This window comes from Ochotona princeps, unplaced genomic scaffold (genome assembly GCF_030435755.1).
Source record: "Ochotona princeps isolate mOchPri1 unplaced genomic scaffold, mOchPri1.hap1 HAP1_SCAFFOLD_1012, whole genome shotgun sequence".
Taxonomy (NCBI): Eukaryota; Metazoa; Chordata; class Mammalia; order Lagomorpha; family Ochotonidae; genus Ochotona; species Ochotona princeps.
The window spans coordinates 46,261-59,481 of record NW_026697821.1 but is presented as its reverse complement, the minus strand read 5'-3'; the positions used below and the strand labels follow the sequence as shown (position 1 = coordinate 59,481).

The 13,221-nt window shown below is 41.2% G+C and overlaps 1 pseudogene; it reads left to right on the top strand.

Annotated features, from left to right (window-relative positions):
* Nucleotides 1–7,434: 7,434 nt before the first annotated feature.
* Nucleotides 7,435–10,286, top strand: LOC131479055 (pre-mRNA-processing factor 39-like; annotated as a pseudogene).
* Nucleotides 10,287–13,221: the final 2,935 nt, after the last annotated feature.

The following is a 13,221-nucleotide window of genomic DNA, read 5'->3' as shown; positions in this document are numbered from 1 at the left end:
GGACTGCGCAGGAGGCGCTTCCAGAGAGCACCTGGAACACCCCACGCCCTATAGTCTCATGCTTGGGAGACGCACCAGAAGAGCACTGCGGACTCGCGTGCAGGAGGCGTTCCCAGAGAGCACCTGGAACCTCCACGCCCTGCAGTCCCTGGCGCTGGGGACACACCGAGAAAGCACCTAGAATCCTCCGAGCCCTGTGATCCTGCGCACAGGGGGCGCGCACAGAGAGTGCCTTCACTCCCCCACGCCCTGTGGTAGCATACCTGTAGGGGACGAGCTGAGAGTGCGCTTTGAATCCGCTGGGCCCTGGAAGTGGCGCCCTGAGGTCCAGTGTTCTGGAGACGCACCAAAAGTGCCTTGAAAATTCCCACACCCTGCTACTCCACGCCTGCAGACTCCGATCTCTACAGGATAGTGCTTGGAGACCCCTCAGCACACTGGTGCCTAGGTCTCTCAAAAAAGAAACACTAACACAATGGGAAGAAATACCAGAAAAGGTAATGATCCAGATGAGAGAGCCAACACCCTACCAATAAAGGATCAAAAGCCAATGTCTATTTCGGAGATGAGAGATGAAGACATAGAAGATCTACCAGACAAGGAATTCAAAAAAATAATGTTAAAATATGTCAGAGACAATGAGAAGAATTGGGAGGACTTCAAGGAATTCAAGAACCACATAGCCTCAGAAATACAACAAATGAAAAGAAAATCCTTGACTTAGAGCACAAAATTGAGAGCCTAACCAACAGAACAAATACAGCAGAAGAGAGGATCTCTGAAATGGAAGACACACAAAACGAACATACCCAGTTCATTAAACGGCTGGAGATAAGTCTGAACAAAGCCAATAAGACCATACAAGAATTGAAAGACAACCTCAGAAAATCGAATATTAGGATTATCGGCCTTCCTGAAGGAGCGAAAAAAGAGTCAGGAATGCAAATGGTGCTCGACAAAATTATACAGGAAAACTTACAAAACACTTGGAACATGAACCCAGCCCAAATCCAGGACGGTCAGAGGACTCCCAGCAGATATGACCCAAAGCGATCTTCACCCAGACATATGGTGCTCAAGTTCCACTCCAACGAAGACAAAGAAAGAATCCTAAGACAAGTACGAAGCAGAGAAAAGATCACATACCAGGGAAAACCAATTAGGATCACTGCTGACTTCTCTGAAGAGACTTTACAAGCAAGAAGGGAATGGACAAAGATCTTCCAAATCCTGAATCAGAACAACTGTCAACCAAGAATATTGTACCCAGCAAAGATCTCATTCGTATTTGAGAACGAAATCAAATACTTTCACAGCAAAGAGAAATTAGAAGAATATGCCAGCACAAAACCAGCTCTACAAAATCTCCTTAGAAATGCACTAAATCCAGAAAAAAAGGAGGTGAATCATAAGCAAAGATGGCAAACAGGAAGGTCTCCCCACTAAAGTCCACACAAGGAAGGGCAATTACACAGATATCAAAAAAAACAAGTATGGCAGGGCAAAATCACAACCTCTCAATTTTGACTCTTAACACAAATGGCCTGAACTCACCAATCAAAAGGCATAGATTAACAGAATGGATTATCAAACAGCACACAACTATCTGTTGCCTACAAGAGACACATCTAACCAGAAGAGATTCTAAGAAGCTGAAAGTGAAAGGTTGGAAACAGATATTTCATGCCAATGGATGAGAAAAAAGGCTGGGGTAGCTGTCTTAATTTCAGATGATGTGGACTTCAATCTGACACACATCAAAAAGGACAGGGAAGGACATTATATATTGGTGAAGGGACTGATCCATCAGGAAGTAATTACAATCGTGAACATATATGCACCAAATTCAAACGCACCTAGCTATGTGAAGCAATTACTCACGGACTTAAGGGGAGACATAGATACACACACAATAATAGTGGGTGATCTTAACACCCCACTAACAACAATAGACAGATCAACAAAACAAAAACTCAACAAAGAAACAACAGAACTCATACAAACAATAGAACAACTGGACATGATAGATATTTATAGAATTTTTTACCCTAAGGCCACAGATTATACATTTTTTTCAGCAGTGCATGGCACCTTCTCCAGGATCGACCACATGATAGGACACAAAGCAAACCTAAATAACTTCAAAAAGATAGAGGAATCATACCATGTACCCTCTCAGACCACCACGGAATGAAGCTGGAAATCAGCAATTCAAAATGCCCCAGGAAATACAGAAACTCTTGGAGGCTGAACAATATGCTATTAAACGAACAATGGATCAGAGAAGAAATTTAAGATGAGATCAAAAAATTTATGGAAACCAATGAAAACTCTGGCACAACATTCCAAAATTTGTGGGACACTGCCAAAGCAGTGCTACGGGGTAAACTCATTGCAATTGGAGCTCATGTCAAGGCCCAAGAGAGGCGCCAAATACAGGAACTAAACACACACCTCCAGGAATTGGAAAAACAACAGCAGAAGAGCCCCACACACAACAGGAAACAAGAAATCATCAAAACAAGGGAGGAAATCAACCAGATAGAAATAAAAAAAACCATACACAAAATCAATGAATCAAAAAGCTGGTTTTTTTGAAAAGATAAACAAAATAGACACCCCACTGGCCCGACTGACAAAGAAAAAAACAAGAGAAGGCAAGAATTAACAGCATCAAAGATGAAAAAGGCAACATAACAACAGACACCGCATCCATTAAGGCCATAATTAGAAATTACTACAAAGCACTGTACTCCAACAAATCAGAAGATCACCAAGAAATGGAAAAGTTCTTAGACTTCTACCACCTGCCAAAACTTAGCCCAGAGGCAACAAACGACCTGAACAAACCCATAACTGAAGTAGAGATTGAATCAGTGATTAAAGACCTCCCAACAAAGAAAAGCCCAGGTTCAGACAGCTTCACTACAGAATTCTACAAAACATTCCGAACAGAACTGACCCCAATCCTCTACAAACTCTTCAAAACAATAGAAAAAGAGGCAGCCCTTCCAAACTCATTCTATGAAGCCAACATTGCCTTAATCCCAAAACCAGACAGAGAACTAACAGAGAGGGAAAACTACAGACCTATCTCTTTGATGAACATTGATACTAAGATTCTCAACAAAATCCTAGCCAACAGAATTCTAAAACACATCAGACAGATCATTCATCCAGATCAAGTAGGATTCATCCCTGGAATGCAGGGATGGTTCAACATTCGGAAATCCATAAATGTGATACACCACATCCAAAAACTGAAAAACAAGAATCACATGATAGTATCAATAGATGCAGAAAAAGCTTTCGACAAAATCCAACACCACTTCCTACTAAAAACCCTAACCAAGGTAGGCATAGATGGAAAAATCCACAACATAATTAAAGCCATATATGAAAAACCCAATGCCAGCATCATACTGAATGGAGAAAAGCTGGAACCCTTCCCACTGAGATCTGGAACAAGACAGGGATGTCCGCTTTCTCCACTACTATTCAACATAGTCCTAGAGGTACTCGCTGAGGCCATAAGACAAGCAAAAGAAATCAGAGGAATCCAAATGGGAAACGAAGAAGTCAAACTCTCACTATATGCAGATGATATGATTCTTTATGTAGAAGAGCCAGAGACTCAATACAGAGACTGCTAGAACTTGTACGAGAGTTTGGTAGAGTGGCAGGGTACAAAATTAATGAACAAAAATCAACAGCCATAGTGCATGCGAACAGCCCCAAGATGGAAAAAGACTTAACCAGCAAGATACCATTCAAAATAACAGAGAAAAGTATGAAATATCTGGGAATAAATCTAACCAAAAATGTAGGAGACTTATTTGAAGAAAACTACAAACTACTTAAAAAAGAAATTGAACAAGATCTAGAAAGATGGAGTAACATCCCATGCTCCTGGATAGGTAAAATCAATATCATTAAAATGTCTATACTGCCAAAAGCAATATATACATTCAACGCAATCCCAATCAAATTGTCCAAAACATTCTTCATGGAACTGGAAACAATGATCCAAAGGTTCATCTGGAAACACAAAAAACCACGGATAGCTAGAACCATCCTGAAGAACAGGAAGTTAGCAGGGGGAATCACAGTTCCGGACCTCTGGACATACTATAGGGCAGTGGTTATCAAAACAGCGTGGTACTGGCACAAAGATAGAGAGGAAGATCAATGGAGCAGAATAGAAACACCAGAAGGGAACCCACACAGATACAGCCAAATAATCTTTGACAAAAAGACAAACGACAATCCAGGCAAATGGGAAGGTCTGTTCAATAAATGCTGTTGGGACAACTGGTTAATAGCCTGCAGAAACAAAAAAAAATAGACCCACATCTCTCACCATACACTAAGATCAGATCTAAATGGATAACAGATCTAAACCTACATCAAGAAACCTTCAAACTTTTGGAAGAAAATGTTGGAAACACACTGCAACACTTAGGAGTAGGCCCTCACTTCCTAAAAAAGACTCCAAATGCAGTAGAAATCAAGACCAAAATAAACAAGTGGGACCTCATCAAACTAAGAAGCTTCTGTACAGCTAGAGAAACAATCAACAAAGTAAAAAGGCAACCCACAGAATGGGAGAAGATCTTCGCACACGACTTAGGTGATAGAGGGCTGATCTCCAGAATATACAAAGAGCTACAAAACAACCAAAATGTCAAAACAAACAAGCCACTCAATAAATGGGCACGGGAAATGGGCAAACACTTCACAAAGGAACAAACCTAAATGGCAAATAAACATATGAAAAAATGCTCAAGTTCCCTGGCAATAAGGGAAATCCAAATTAAAACATCAATGAGGTACCACCTGACGCCAGTAAGACTGGCCCACATGAATAAAAGCACCAACAACACTTGTTGGCGAGGTTGCGGGGAAAAGGGAACCCTACTCCACTGCTGGTGGGGCTTCAGGCTGGTACAGCCTCTATGGAAATCAGTATGGAGAATATTCAAACAACTCAAATTCAACATACCGTATGATCCAGCAATAGCACTCCTAGGAATATATCCAGAACAATTGTTTTATGAGAAACCAACATGCACTCCTATGTTCATAGCAGCACAATCAGTAATTGCAAAAACATGGAAGCAACCAAAATGCCCATCAACAGAGGATTGGATAAGAAAGCTATGGTTCATCTACTCCATGGAATACTACTCAGCTATTAAAAAAAACCAAAATGCAGTTCTTTGTGGCCAAATGGGCCAAACTGGAAACCATAATGCTAAGGGAAATGAGCCAATCCCAAAAGGTTAAATACCACATGTTTGCCTTAATTTAAGATGATATGATGTTATGTATAACATGTTATGTTTTGAATGTTATATGTTGTGTATAAACTAAAATTGAAGTATAGGTGAGGTGGTCACAGAAGGTGGCTGGGAACTCGCATTTACTTTTAACATATTGGTTACTTATTACTATGTCAATTAATTCCATAATGATGTAAATTTTTGCTGATGGTATGTTGGAGCTTTCAATTGACTGGGATGATACTCTGCTGGCTCTGTTTTCAGACCAGAGAGGGTGTACCTAAGAAGCCGTTGAACTTGACTGGACAATAAGATGCTGGACTCTATGTTTGGTATACGCTTGCAATGGGGGAATCTCAACTGAACTTGAGCTGTGGTTATGCAACAAAGTGGAGGAATCCACCATGGTGGGAGGGTTTGGGGAGGGGTGGGGAGAACCCAAGTACCTATGTAACTGTGTCACATAATACAATGTAATTAATGAAGTAAAAATAATAAATAATTAAAAGAAAAAAAGCTTGTTTTTGGAAAATAACTGTTAACAGACATAAAATTGCATATATGTATGTACCTTGTGGTGCTTCAACACATGTAAGTTGCAAAGCAAATACAGCTTTCCTGCCTGCTGCTTTGTACACTGGAACACATCCACGACACTGTCACCCTCACTCTGAACAAGCTGAGATGCATCTTGCCAGGAGGTGGCAGTGCAGGGTCAAAAATGAGTACGCGCTGCACCACCAGCATCTAGTGTGGAGTGGTTCTGCTTCCAATCCGGATCTCCAGTGCCTGGGAAGGAAGGGGAGGATGCTCTGAGTCCTTGGCTGTCCCTGAGGGAGGAGCTGACGGAGCTTTGGCCTAAGCCCTGGATGAGCCCAGGCCACTGTGATCAATCAGGGAGTGAACCAACACAGAGAAGACCATCACTGCTCTCTCTGACTTCTAAATAAATATTTATAAAAACAAAAATCATAATAATAATAACTAGTATCGAATGAGTTATTTTTAGAAATGAGTATTTCAGCCAGATTGCCCGTTTTCAGTGACCCAGGTGTCTGGTTTGGAGCACAGGCCACAGGTTCTGAAGGCAGCAGTGTGCGGCTGACTCTGCTCTTTGCAGGTGCACCTGGTGCTGGAAATGGACCCTGGGGAAGCAGACATTACAGTGGCCTAACGGCTAAAGTCCTCGCCTTGCACGTGCCAGGATCCCATATGGGTGCTGGCTCTAATCCAGCTCCCTGCCTGTGGCCTGGGAATGCAGTCGAGGACAGTCCAAAGCCTTGGGACTCTGCACCTGTGTGGGAGACCCGGAAGAGGCTCCTGGCTCCTGGCTTCAGATCAGCTCAGCTCCGCAAAAGCCACTTGAGGAGTGAATCAGCAGACGAAAAATCTTCCTCTCTGTCTCTCCTCTCTGTATGTCTGACTTTCCAATAAAATTTTTCTAAAAATTTAAAAATAAAAAAAAATCTCTATCTCCCTTGGAAAGACAGATTGCACATAGAGACAAACATCTTCCAGCTACCAGTTCACTCCCCAAATGGCTGCAACAGCCAGGGCCAAGCTGAACCGATCTGAAAATAGGAGCCAGGGCCTTCCTTTGGGTCCCCCATGTGAGTTCAGGGTCCCAAGGCCTCAGACCTTTCTCCACTGATATTCCTGGCTACAAGTAGGGAGCTGGAGAGAAAGCAGAACAGCTGGGACACAAAGCAGCACACATGGGATCCAGGTGCCTCCAGGGCAGGGGAGGGAGAGGTCATCTAGTGGAGCCATAGCCCCAGGCCTCCTTTCACTTTGAAGTTGGGGGTATCCTGTGTCCATGGAGAAGGTGAAGGATGAGAGGGAGCCTGGAGCTGAGAGGACTTCTGTCTACATGCCTGATGAGAGGCTCGAGTGGAGCCTCCAAGAACACCCAGGAAGCGGTGAGGTGGGCCCCCAGGGCATCTCCAGCAGGTCCCGGCCTCCACCGGGAAATGCACTCCCTAGTTCTCCCCTCAGGGAGAGGCCAGAGCGCCACGGACCACGTGACCCGCTCGCCTCCCAGGACCGCGACGCATGCGTAACGTGTTCTAGACACAAGGCCGTGGCGCTGGAGGCGGTGGCGGCGGCTCCGGTGGCTGTGGAGACTGAGGCTGCGGGAGCTGCATCGTCGTCGGCTAGACTGGTCCAGGCTTGGGCTCATGGCATCCAGTGGCACCCATCGTGAGTGAGGTCACTAACTGAAGGCTAAATAAAGAGTCATGCAAAATTCCCACATGGATGAGTACAGAAATTCTAGCAATGGCAGCACAAGCAGCAGTTCAGAGGTAGTGGTAGAACATGCTCCCGATTTCAGCACTGAGATTATGAATGTTACAGAAATGGAACTGTCACCTGATGGCTCTCCCAGTGTGAATGCATCTACAGAAGAAAGTGAAATGGCGAATGCTGTGGACCTTCCTGTGACAGTGACAGAAACAGAAGCAACTTTCCCTGCAGAATATGACAAATTTTGGAAAACTGTTGAGAATAATCCTCAGGATTTTACAAGCTGGGTATATTTGCTTCAGTATGTAGAACAGGAGAGTCACTTGATGGCTGCCAGGAAGGCATTTGACAAATTTTTCGTGCACTATCCGTATTGCTATGGTTACTGGGAAAAGTATGCAGACCTTGAAAAGCGACATGACAACATAAAACAATCAGATGAGGTTTATCGGCGGGGTCTTCAGGCAATACCTCTTAGTGTTGACCTTTGGGTACATTATATAAACTTCTTCTTTTTTAAGTATTTTTTAAAATTTATTCATTAATTACATTGTGTTGTAATGACATAGAATCTGGGATTCTCCCCCCCCACCCTCCCCCCATGGTGGATTCCACCACTCCGCTCATTATATAAACTTCTTAAAAGAGACATTGGACCCTGGTGATCCTGAGACCAGCAACACGATCAGAGGAACTTTTGAGCATGCTGTTCTAGCTGCAGAAACAGACTTCCGATCTGACAGACTATGGGACATGTATATAAACTGGGAAAATGAACAAGAAAACCTGAGAGAAGTTACAGCCATCTACGATCATATCCTTGGTATTCCGACACAGCTGTATAGTCATCATTTTCAGAGATTTAAAGATCATATACAGAATAACTTGCCTAGAGATCTTTTAACTGATGAACAGTTTATTCAGCTGAGAAGGGAATTAGCATCTGTTGATGGACATAGTGGTGATGACGGTCCACCTGGTGATGATCTGCCATTAGGAATTGAAGACATAACTGATCCAGCAAAGCTAATTACTGAAATAGAAAACATGAGACATCGAATCATTGAGATTCATCAAGAAATGTTTAATTATAATGAACACGAAGTTAGTAAAAGGTGGACTTTGGAAGAAGGTATTAAAAGACCTTATTTTCATGTGAAACCATTGGAAAAGGCACAGCTTAAAAACTGGAAAGAATATTTAGAATTTGAAATTGAAAACGGGACTCATGAATGAGTTGTGGTTCTCTTTGAAAGAGGTATCATATCATGTGCCCTCTATGAGGAGTTTTGGATTAAGTATGCCAAGTACATGGAAAACCATAGCATTGAAGGAGTGAGGCATGTCTTCAGCAGAGCTTGTACTATTCATCTTCCAAAGAAACCCATGGTGCATATGCTTTGGGCAGCTTTTGAGGAGCAACAGGGCAATATTAATGAAGTCAGAAATATCTTAAGAACATTTGAAGAATGTGTTCTAGGATTGGAAATGGTTCGTTTGCGAAGAGTAAGTTTAGAACGTCGGCATGGAAATATGGAAGAAGCTGAGCATTTGCTTCAGGATGCCATTAAAAATGCCAAATCAAGTAATGAGTCATCCTTTTATGCTATCAAACTAGCCCGGCATCTTTTCAAAATACAAAAAAATCTTCCAAAGTCAAGGAAGGTGTTTTTAGAAGCCATTGAAAGAGACAAAGAGAACACAAAGTTATACCTCAATTTACTTGAAATGGAATATAGTGGTGACCTCAAACAAAATGAAGAAAATATCCTCAGTTGTTTTGACAAAGCTGTACATGGATCATTACCTATTAAAATGAGAATTACATTCTCTCAAAGAAAAGTGGAATTTCTTGAAGATTTTGGTTCAGATGTTAATAAGTTTCTGAATGCTTATGATGAACATCAAACACTCCTAAAAGAACAGGATTCCTTAAAAAGGAAAGCAGAAAATGGATCAGAAGAACCAGAGGAGAAGAAAGCACATACGGATGACACAACCTCATCATCTACACAGATGATTGACGGTGATTTACAGGCAAATCAAGCTGCATATAATTATAGTGCCTGGTATCAATACAATTATCAGAATCCTTGGAATTATGGGCAGTATTATCCTCCCCCTCTGACGTGATGGCAAAATAGAAATTTCAGATGGAGTGTGTGAAAAGTATATTTTATTTTAATGAGGGATGTGAACATAAAGTTGTTGTATTTGATAACTTGTCTTCTTTTCTGTGTAACATTTGTTAAGTAATGGGGGAGAATGTCAGGCAGTAGCTTACCACAGATAATATTTCCTACCATTTATAAAATTTACTTTTTATTGAAGAAATTTTTTTTTTATTTTTGCATTAAGTGGTCTAGAATTCTTTTGCAAACCATTTGCAAGTTTTGTAGCCTTAAGGGCAGGAAAAAAAAACCTGACTGCAAATCATGTCAGAGTACAAGATTCTGAAAACCTAAGGGCTGGTTATTAAATAGGTTTTACTTCTGTGAAAACCAACCAATGTAAACTTTTGCTAACAAGGGTTTGTCTGTATGTTTCAATTATACTTGTGAATTTGGATCTGACTGCAAAGACACTATTAAAATACTATGCCTTGGAATAGAGTATAAATGAGAATGTTGAAAATGTTTGCATCTCTTTAAAAATGAAAATCATATCAATTGTTTCAGGAGACTTTGTATTTAGAACATTCATGTAAAACTGTGAGCAAGTTTTCATTTTGAACTGATCATCTTCACTTTTGTAATAAAACTGAAGACTCATCCATTGATGGTTTATGAATTTATTGGAGGGGGAACCTAATATTATCTTCATACCATTATCAGTGCCTTATTGCTTTTGAAATAGTTTTCCTAAATTCAAAAAATAAAAACATAAAAATAAATTAAAAAAGCAGAAACAAAGTAAAGTTTTAAAAAAAATGTAAAGTGCCATGCAAAATACCATTCTTCATTTGGAGGATAGAGTGGTTTGTGTTAAGTAGTGTAATATTGGTTGGATCATTTCCATCACCTTCATTAGCATTTATTTGGTAGCAGAATGCTTGCCCAGGCACAGAATTAACAGCCCTTAGCCATGATACTGTGTAGGTTTTTGTAAATACTATGCACTCTCTGAAAGGAAAAACCCCAAAGAAAAAGAGTTTGCCCCAGAGCCTGGCATGGTAGCCTAGCAACTAAAGTCCTCACCTTGCATAAGCCGGGATACCATAAGAGCACCAGTTCTAATCCTGGCAGCCCCACTTCCCATCCAGCTATCTGCTTGTGGCCTGGGAAAGCAGTCTAGGATGGCTCAAAGCCTTGGCACCCTGCATCTGCACCTGCAAGAGAGACCTGGAAGAGGCTCCTGGCTCCTGGATTCGGATTGACTCAGATCCAGTCATTATGGTTGCTTGGAGAGTGGATCAATGGACAGAAGATCTTCCTCTCTGTCTCTCCTCTTCTCTGTGTATCCATGAGTTTATATAACCGTGAGTTTTAGGGAGCTGCAAAGTTGAACAAATGCTAAGATGCTGATAAAGATAATGTCAAAAGCTGGTAAGGACTAGAACAACAGCAACTTCATGTTTTGCTAGTGGAAGTGCAAAGTGTTATAACCACTTTGGAGAACAGCATGATAGTTTCATACGAAACTAAACATATTCTCATCATACAATTTAATAATTGTGTGATTGGTATTCACACAAATGAGTTAAAAACGTATGCCCACTCCAAAACTAACACACAGGTATTTGTCTAGCTCTGCTCACAGCTGCCAAAACCTGCAGACAACCCAGACATCCTTCAGTAGATGAATGTGCAAAGAAACCATGATGCACTCAGACAGTGGAAAATTATTTCCCACTCTCAGGCCATGAAAATGGAGCTCTCAGGCCATGAAAAGAAATGTAGGAAGCTTGAACGCAAAAAGGCAGAAGACAAAAAAAAAAAAAAAAAAAAAAAAAAAAAAAGCCAGAAGTATAAAGACAGTAAGAAGAAAAATCCAGAGTTCTCCAGAGTTCTGAGGGGGCAGGGATGACTGGGGAAGCACAGAGACTGCTTAGGGAAGCGAAGTTGCCCTGTATGTGACACTACAGTGGTGGATGCAAGGCGTTACACACTGGCCAGAACACACAACACTGTAGGCAAAGGCTGAACAATGTGTCAGTGTAGAGTAATAATAATAAGCATGGCACTCTGGTGTGGAGGCATCGTGTGTGTAAACTTTATATATACATAAATCAGGAAAGCTATAGGAACAATGGTAAAATATCTACATCACAACTCAAAGGACAGCAGACCTAGGCAGTCTTGGTGGCAAGTCCTGCCAAAATTTCAATCCCTTTCAACTGAACAAGTAAATGAGCATGGTTTGTTTAACCTTCCTGCCTGTTTCAATAGTCCTAGCATAGGAATATTTTAAATTAAATACAGACTGTGATCTTACTATTGAGTTTTAAAATGCATATGTCATATAATGTCATGACCGATAGAATTTTTTGAAAGATCCAAGAAGCGTGCAATATTTAGGATATCTCAGAACTCATTGAGAGATATGGAAGACCTGAATAGAAAGAGACTCAATATTCCAAGGTAGGCAAACTCAATTGGGTAGACTTCCTTTCCAAATACATCTGCAAATGTATTCAATTAATTCCAGTCTAATCACCTAGAGAACTTTAATAAAATGGGACAAAATTACTCCCTAACACATGAAAGGCAGACAGAGAGACAGACAGCACTCCCAGCCACTTGTTCACTCCCCAAATGGCAATGGGCTTCTATTTTCTGTGGGCATTTGGCTTTGGAATTGAAATGCCCACAATTTGCATTGCAGTACCTGGATTAATACCCAGCTCCTGCTCCCGACTTCAGCTTCCTGCTGCTGTGGGCCCTAGCAGGCAGCCATGATGAATCAAGTGATTGCATCCTTGCCATCAAGCATCCGCTTAGCCCGCCCCATTCGTGCCTATTGGAGGTATTTGTAAAGCAAACCTACAAATTAGAGTGTTCTTTATTTCTGTTTCTCTCTCTTCTCTCTGTGTGTGCACTTCTCAAATAATTGTAACATAAACCAACTGAATTCCAGAAAATTGTGCTTGTAATAAATTTTAAAAGATGCTACACATTCACTGAAAAATAAAGCTCACCCAATTTAGAAAACACATGATAAACTAAAATTAAAAAAAAATAGTCAGAGGATATGTATGCTGGTGTGAATCAAGATATACTTAAGTAACATGCCAGCACAGGGCACGTCAGGTTAATCCTCCAACTACAACACCATCATTCCACATGGGCACCGATTCACATCCCAGCTGCTCCACTTCCCACCCAGCTCTCGGCTTATGGGACGGAAAACAGCAGAGGGTAGGGCAAGTCCTTGGGCTTCTTCACCAATGTGGGAGACCTGGAAGAAGTTCCTGGCTTCAGATCAGTTCAGCTCGTACTGTTGCAGCCATTTGGGGAGTGAATCAGCAGCTAAACTCTCTGCCTCTCCTCTCTCTGTAAAATGTGACTTTCAAATAAAAAAATTTAAAATATTTTAAAAAAGCACATAAAGCTAAATAATGAAAATATTAAGTAGGTAATCTAATGCAAAAACAAATCATTCCAAGAGGCTGAATAAAGTACAGTCATAAATCTGATTATTAACATATTCATTCATCCAGCAAGTATTGGTGGAATGCTTACTATGCATCAGCCTT